An 8,910-nucleotide genomic window follows, 5' to 3' on the forward strand; every position below is an offset into this window, starting at 1 on the left:
AAAACCTGAGTACTGGACAATAGATACTTTAGCATTGGAGAAGTGTCAGAGTGAAATTTAATTAGGGCTGCTAATGGGAAGGGAGGTCAGCAAGGTCAGCTGAGCGCCCTGTCTCTGTCTGCCTGGGAGCATCCCTTTGCCAACAGGGTACATACAAATCGGAGAGGAAGAGATGCCCTGTTGCCATATGCGCTGATGGGAGACGCTGATCTGTAGACCAGAAAAGGGGACAAAATTAATGAAGATATGGATGTGGCACAGACATCGAACGGAAGGAAGAGATGACCCTGCTTTTGCAAAATTACAGTCTAGAGGGCCAGGCTTAAGGATGGGATAGTGTAATTATCCACATAAGTGTATGATTGTGGGTGTGAGCGAAGTAAGACGTACCCACCCTGGTCACTCTGATGCTCTCAATATGGTAGGTAGTCACTAGGATGCTCTTTGTATTGTATATTGTTTATTAGGAAGCTCTCTGTATTAAAAGAAGGTCTATATCTCTGTCATGCGCTGGACCCTCCAATGTAATTATCGGGGTCTGGCGCACTCCTCTTCTATAGGCAGCATTGTAGCACATCAGTGTGTTTCTGGTTACTGCCATCCACGCCAGTGTGTTCCTGGTTATTCCATCCATGCCAGTGTGTTCCTGGTTATTTCCATCCATGCCAGTGTGTTCCTGGTTATTTCCATCCATGCCAGTGTGTTCCTGGTTATTTCCATCCATGCCAGTGTGTTCCTGGTTATTTCATCCATGCCACTGTGATCCTGGTAATTTCCTTCCACTCTAGTACTGTTTCCATTTTTATTCATCCATAAGAATTCCAAATTATTCTCTATCTTGCATATACTGTAGCACCCATGTCTGATTCAATCTGCCTGCCTCCTCTCCCATACAACCTGATATGTTCAGAGGTACTCGGATGCCCCCAGGACTTCACTATAGTGTAGTAAATGTTTATCAGTAGTAACCATAGCGCAAGTGTGGAGGATAACTGGAAAACAGGAGGTAGGTACCAGGGTCAGTCGAAAGGTTATGGGTCTGTAGCGAGTAGTATAACTGGGAAACAAGCCAAAGGTCAGGGCAGGTTGCAAACACAAGTAATCAAATAGACAGACAGTGGTCAGGAGCGATCAACATTCAAGCATTCAAGCAGGGTCCAAAAACAAAGCCAAGGGTCATAGCAGGAATCAGATCAATAGTGCAGAATATCCACAGGAGACAGCTGGTTAGCAAATGAGCAGCATACAGGACTCTGAACATACCTTAAAGTCAATATTACCATTTTCGCTTTGCATCCCAAATACTTTTCATCTTCCTTTACTCAAGCTCTTATTATTAATAGTTTCTGCATCCACTGTTAAGACCAATCATGGTGACCTGTTTGAGGTACAGCAAATTCTTGATTCCAGAATCTCCTGTAAAAATAGTTTTTAGTAGATTGGAAAGGATTTGGCCCAGAAGAGAGTGCTTGGATTGATGCTGTGGGTGTCCATGCCCCCATCCTTTTGAAACAATCCTAAGAAACCTTTTATTAGGTGTTCTGAATCTACCTTCAAAAGGTGGGGTGCTTTCATGCTCCGGAACCTCAAATGTGCTTACTTGTATCAAACACATTTGACGCTCTAGTGGCTCCGGGGATCTCCTTCCCTTCCGGCAATGCAGATAGTCCAATAGATGGTGGATGCCACCTTGTTTTCTTCAGTCATCTCTGTTTGATTTATAAGGTCTGCCTCCTTCCCTATTGGCTTCTCCCTCCTTGTTCCTTATTGCCTCCGCTATATGCATATATATGGCTGCAAGAGGTTGCCAGTAGATAGAGTCTCTTGCCCTGACACATAGGCTCCTGGATCCTTCAGTGTGTTCCTAGGAATAGCACTTCAGTGTTCTGCCTGTGCAATCTGTTCCAGTGTGTTCCTAGTTATTTCCATCCATGCCAGTGTGTTCCTGGCTATTTTCATCCATGCCAGTGTGTTCCTGGCTATTTTCATCCATGCAAGTAATGTTCCTGGTTTCTTTATACATACCAGAGGTGGTTCTAGAGGCCAAAGGAACTGATAAGATTACCAAGGGAGGAAATGTACAGGGAGAAGAGAAGGGCCAAGAAAGGACCTTTGGGTGATGCTGACAAGTAGATAATCAGGAGGGGAGGTGGAGTTAGGGGTATAGATGGAGAAGAAGCAGTTTAAAAGATGTGTCATGGAGGTCAATAGAGTGGAGGGTTTGTAGAAAGAGTGGGTGGTCCATGATATCGATGGCCACAGAGAGGTTCAGAAGAATATGTAGGGAGAAATGTCCCTTAGATTTGGCAGTGAGCCTTGGCAAGGGTGATTTCAGTGGAGTGGAGAGAACAAAAGCTAGACTGAAGCAGGTCAAGGAGGGAGTGAGAAGAAGGTGGTAAGGTGTTTTTAGAAAGATCCGGTAGTAGTTACAGAGGCAGGACAAGGGAGGCTTTTTGAGGATGGGTGAGACAAGAATGTGCTTGAAGGAGGACACAGAGGACACAGGTTAGAGGAGGGGTGCAAGAGGAGCTTGATGAGAGAAGATGTCATGGTGGCTGGACTCTATTTTAAACTAAATGAGGTGCTCAATGATGCAACATTAGACAAAACACATCCACACAGTTTCCTTTAGAAGAGCCTGGGCCACTTACCGGGCAAAAGTTGCCTGTCTTTGCTTGTCAGTCACCCAGCAACCATAGATTTTCCCTCTTATAAGCTTGTAATTTGTATTGTGTAAGGTGTTCTAATTAATAGCACATACTGCTGTATGAACAATAAGCAAACAAAGTCACCCTTGCCCCCAAGAGGTTCAGAGGACTTCTTGGGGGCAGGGGCATAAGTCTGACCATGGCGCTAAAGTTTTGGGTAAAGGTAGGCAGAAGCAATGTGATTTATTTAATTTTTGTTTTGCCTGTTTATGTGTTAGCCCACCAACTGTGACAGACTGTACCTATCACTGTTAGTTGTATTGACCTTACTTACCACTTCTGTGGCTATGAATAACTGTTGACCCCCAGTTGTTTTTTGTTCCCAATCCTCCCCTAGAGAAAGTGTAAGGGGACAGAGTGTCATGGTAAAGATCCTAGGGCACAGTGCCAGGAGAAAGAGTGTCAGGGAAAAGGGATATTTTCTATTTCCTCTATCCTGCGTAACAAAATGTGTCAATTTAAAATAAAGGTTTTTTTTGGATACCTTTTATGTAATGTGGATGGGCTGCTTTGTATATTATATGCTCAGGGGACATTCCAAATTATTTCCTGGCACTTTAGCAATGTTCCAATCCCCCCTGCTACATTTAACATATATGAGCAGACAGGCGCGGGCTGACGGACGTCAGCTCGGGGGGCACACGCCACACAGGCGGCCACATCACATGACATGTGACGCGGCCGCATCACATTTATATTACTTCCGGGGGGCGGGCGGCCCTAACAGCCGTGATTCTGAGCGGCCCGGGGGGCCGATGCCCCCCTGCCCCCCGGCCCAGCCCGCCCCTGTGAGCAGAGCATCCACTTAGGACCTGATTCATCAAAGCAAGTATCTGCCGATTTTATGCACTTCGTCAGCACTATCATTCCGTGCATGCCCAGAACCAGAAGATACGTGTGTGAACGCAGCCATGTCCGCTGCGTCTTCGTGCGCAAAGGACACTTACTACAGCCTACGATTTCAGGGAGTGAACTGGGCGGGGAAGGGACATTTTGCCATAGTGAACTTACAGTAGGGACATGCCAAACTCAAGCACATCCCAATCAAGCTACTTGTCTAAAAGTTTATTCTGTTCTCTTGCTCTAGCTAAAAGCTAAAAGCTCTGTCTAAGTCCTGATCAGTAGTGTTGACAGTCTCGTATGGATGCTATAACATGTGTTTGCAATCAATGTATTTTATGCTCAGTAGACATTAAGATCATCCTAATAAATGGAAAAATATATATTTTTAAAGAAATACTTTTTTTTTTTCTTTTTAAAAAAAACCTGTTTTATCAATACTGCCTATATTATTACCAGGTGACATTAATTCAATATTTTTTTTCCTGTGTGTTCTTTTGTGAATTTATGATCCAAGTATTGGACGTATCCTGCAGTGCCTGGTGTATTAGAGCAGAACAGACCTGCCCCCGATTTCAAAAGCACACTAATCTTGTGATCCGTGCCTTGATGAATTCAGGAGTACACAAAGCCTAAATAAATGCTTATAATTCTAAACGTGGCTTTCACTCAGAATGTGTGTCTTGATGAATCAGGCCCTTAGGGCTAGATTTCTTAAGCTGCGGGTTTGAAAAAGTGGGGATGTTGCCTATAGCAACCAATCAGATTCTAGCTGTCATTTTGTAGAAGGTACTAAATAAATGAAAGCTAGAATCTGATTGGTTGCTATAGGCAACATCCTCACTTTTTCAAACCTGCAGCTTAGTAAATCTAGCCCTTAGTGTTTAAATGCAGTAATACTAGAGCTTAGAGGTTACACCAGCCTGATGGAGGTTTGAAACTGATATTGCTTTTATAATGGTGACGGACATCTGGTTTCTATGTTACAGTGGAGAAGTGATGTTGGTGTATCTGTATAGTATAGATCCCACTAAGACACGCCTGTATTGTCTGTATTGTATATTGGTCACTACAATATTCTTTGTATTGTATGGATGTTACTAGAAAGCTCTCTACATTATATATAGGTCACTAGAAAGTTCCTTGCATTGTATATCAATCACTAGAATGCTCTGTGTATTCTATATAGGACACTAGATTAGTCTCTGTATTGAATACTAGTCAGATGGTTCTGGTAGGTGTTACATTTAACGTAATAATTTTTCATAGTTATCATTGAATCCATAAATCAACACCACACATTCATCAGGCAAACCACTACCTGTACATTTTTTTTCTTAGCCATTTTTACATTACATTTTTACAAGACACGCTGGTAGAACAGACTGGGGTTTTTCCTTGTATTCGCTAGACTTCCCTGAGCCTGCTCTCAAAACACAGCTGTGAAAACTTTCATTTGTCTTGTTAAGTATAAAGATATAAAATTGTACAAACAAGCTAAGCATACCAAACACATATTAAAACCTAAATGGTTACGAAAATACACAGATGTTTGACCTAAAAAATAAAACCACTTCTAATAAATTGTAAGGAAAAATACACCCTTACTTTAAAATATAAGGAGAGCAGAACCCAATTATATTATAACCCCTTACTGACTTCTAATGGGCATATATTTCATAGTGCTTTATCCCTTTTATATGTTAAACTATTTTACACACTGTAAAGGCTTGATTGAAAGCAGAAGGCCAAGCAAATATCTTAACACACCCGTTATTTTTTGTAAGGGTCTTGTACCTGAGATAGGACAGAGCTTTTGCTGTTGCCTAGTTTTGTGTATTTGGACTGAAAAACAAAATGCTTTCTCAGCGCCCGATTCGCCAATAGACTGACTAAGCTGCAGCCTAGGGCTCAAGACTTTTGGGGGGTGCAACAGTGTGACATGGAAAAGTATAAATTTAACATACAGTTTAAAATATAAGACAATAGTTGCTCTCCAAAGTTAAAGTAAACACGAAAGATTGAGATCCTAATGTGTTCCTATGGTAAAGTCTTAAGACAATGTATCATCCTTGGGTGGGCGCTTGAGGATAAGCGCACAGGAAATACAAGGGTAGTGATGGGTGCAGACATGCCAACCCCCTCCACATCTTCACTCTCAGTTGTGTTTGTTCATGACTCTGCTATACAGTTCTGACTTTAATGAAAACGACATAAATGATGGCAGAGATTGCCATGACCCTTTTAAAAAGCCAAGTGGAACTGAGTTTTTTTGGGGGGGGGTCGGTGAAGGAAGCCAGATTCTAAATTGAGGATGAGTTTTTTTTCAACCTACCATATATTACCTTGGTGAGGAAGGTGAAGGGGGGACCCTTATTCAGTCCCTGCTCTTTCTGCATCTAGGTTTTAAGATTATTATTATTATTACCATTTATTTATATAGCACCACTAATTCCGCAGCGCTGTACAGAGAACTCACTGACATCAGTCCCTGCCCCATTGGAGCTTACAGTCTAAATTCCCTAACACACACAGACAGACACACAGACAGAACAACACAGACAGAGACAGACACACCGACTAGGGTCAATTTGTTAGCAGCCAATTAACCTACCAGTATGTTTTTGGAGTGTGGCAGGAAACCAGAGAACCCGGGAAACCCACGCAAACACGGGGAGAACATACAAACTGCTCACAGATAAGGCCATGGTCAGGAATTGAACTCATGACCCCAGTGCTGTAAGGCAGAAATTCTAACCACTTAGCCACCGTGCTGCCCATAAGATCCTGGTGATTTAATTTAGCAACTTAGTATTTATAGCCATCACATTTGTATTGAAGATAGATGCATGTAACATAAAATCTCAAATAAATTTGAGATAGATGAAGCAGATAATTCAAGACCATGTAAAGCCATGGCCTATTTTATGAAAGTGCAAATCAGCTGCTTCTTATACAGCTGCAACAAACATCTCAGCCAACTGTAAGATTCTAGTTTCCTGTCGTTTTTTGTTACAGTATAGTATAGTATTTGCCACAATAAGAATATAAAAAAAAATTATTCCCTAACAAAGAAAATAAATTTTACTTGGTATGACATGGTACATTTCAAATACTAGCTAGATGTCACACATCGTTTGAAAAAAGTGCATGTGAGGAATTTGTAGTATGGCCTATATACAAGTTCTTGATTTAAACCAAACTAACCATGACATCTCACCACATAAATCTGTACAAATGCTGCAAGAAATTCAGTCAATATTTAATTTATCAAAAGCTAATCAAACAGCTCCAAAATACCAATAATTACTGTCACACCAAAATGATCACATACTGTATGTGCCCACACCTATAACCTTTACTGGGAAATGTTTGGTGGCTGTACCGCAAAATAAAGCCATCCTGGGCTTGATTAAATCAATCACTAAGCCATAACCCAAATTAATATCAAATATCAAACATAACACCTTGAAGACATTGTTTCATTCACTAATTGCAAATATTTGGAAACCTGCAAATAATCTAATCTATAAAAATTGTCTGACATTCAAAATCTATGTGACACCGAAGTGAAATATTAATCACTAAACTGTTGTTCTCTATTACACTGCATATATAAACCATGCACATTAACAAGGTTAGAGATAATGGGCCTGGTTCATTAAGGAACTTAGGCAAGAAACTGAGTAAGTTTTCTTACTTAAGTTTTCTGGACAAAACCATGTTACAATGCAAGGGGTGCAAATTACATTATTATTTTGCACATAAGTTAAATACTGACTGTTTTTTCATGTAGCACACAAATACTTGATAGCTTATTTTTACACTGAAATTTAAAGTTGATATTTGGGTTCTACATGAAAAAACAGATTATTGACTAATGAGCAAATTAATAAACTAATTTGCACTCTTTGCATTGCAACATGATTTTGTCCAGAAAACTTAAGCAACAAAACTTACTCAATTTCTTGCCTAAGTTCCTTAATAAATCAGGCTCTTGTTAGAAAATATGGGGTCCCCAGATAGCATTGCTAGAATATAAACAACTAAAAAAATTATAATAATAAAATCTAAATAATATACCTGAAATGTCATATTCTTTGCATGTAATGAATGTAATATTTTAATGAAAAAACTATTACGGCAACTGTAATGTAAATTTTTCATTTGATATTTTGTTTGGTAACAATTCAGAACATTAAAAAAATCAATACTTTTTAAAGTAAAACTATTGTACGGGAGACACATATATGTGCTGTATAGTCCATGAGAGAGTATTTCATTTATGTCACTTTATATATTACATCACTATTTAAATGGTAAATGTTTTTTTGTTAAATTAGTAAAACTAAAAGAAACATAAATGAATAATTAAATTGCAAAGGTAGTTATGTCATAAGTGTAAGATTTGGAAAAATATATGTAGAATTTTAAATATGACACAATAATTCAAACTTTTCTATTACTTATGACATAAAAACTATATAATATGCACTTCATGTGTATGGTAAAATTTACTAATCATATGCTAATAGGTAAATACATAATTAATAGTAAATTATCACATCGATATTTCATGAATTTAAACTAAATAAAACATACAACTTCAAAGTAAACATTTGTACAATGCGTTATATATATATCCTTACCATAAATAATAAAAACTATATATAATAACCATTTACAAAAAAGTAGAGGTAACATTGAATAATTGTAAAACATATCAAGATAGTTCTGTAAGGAAATAAATGGCATATTATATACGCTATATATATAGTCACTCACCTATGAAAATGGTTTTCGCTTGGGGAAAATTTCAGATACCTTTAAATGAAATCAACAAAAGAGAAACATGGTACATGTCCAGTGTCCAGCTTTGTCCAGCTTCTATTCATTACTATTTTTGTCTTGTAAGCTCACAATCTGATTATCACCTTTAATCCAAAGTAGAACAAAAAGTCTCCCTGCTTTAATCAGCCTAGTAACATGTTTCATTGGTGTACGGGGGTTTAAAACATGATATCCCAAACACACCCATACATATCGTAAACATTCTGCATTGTAATTTTGAAACAACATCCTTAGGAGATTTTAACATCTATTGTCCCAATGGCAGAATAGGGCCATCATAATAAACAAGCATCAAAGTGCTTAATTACTGGGGAATACACAGCACGTTTTGTAATAAAGACAATCATTACGCATGCATTTTAAATAATAAGAGGGAAAAATGGTTGTTTTTAGATCTAAGATATATAATAAAATACTCATGCTCCTAACAATGTACAACTTTCTGGCACCAACACTAGAAAGAAAGAATCAATGTTTATTATTATTTTTTATTTATTTTTATTATGTATAT

General features: G+C 38.7%; 1 protein-coding gene across 4 annotated transcripts in view; it reads right to left on the minus strand.

Moving 5' to 3' along the window:
• LOC142098622 (uncharacterized) overlaps positions 1–8,422 on the minus strand; it is a 77,643-nt gene extending 69,221 nt beyond the window's left edge. For all 4 annotated transcript variants that reach the window (XM_075181471.1, XM_075181467.1, XM_075181460.1 and 1 more), the window contains exon 1: positions 8,334–8,422. The gene's annotated coding sequence lies outside the window, so the exon portion shown is untranslated. The remainder of the gene's footprint in view (positions 1–8,333) is intronic.
• Between the last annotated feature and the right edge of the window lie 488 nt (positions 8,423–8,910).

Source organism: Mixophyes fleayi, chromosome 1, assembly GCF_038048845.1.
Source record: "Mixophyes fleayi isolate aMixFle1 chromosome 1, aMixFle1.hap1, whole genome shotgun sequence".
In the NCBI taxonomy this organism is placed as follows: domain Eukaryota; kingdom Metazoa; phylum Chordata; class Amphibia; order Anura; family Limnodynastidae; genus Mixophyes; species Mixophyes fleayi.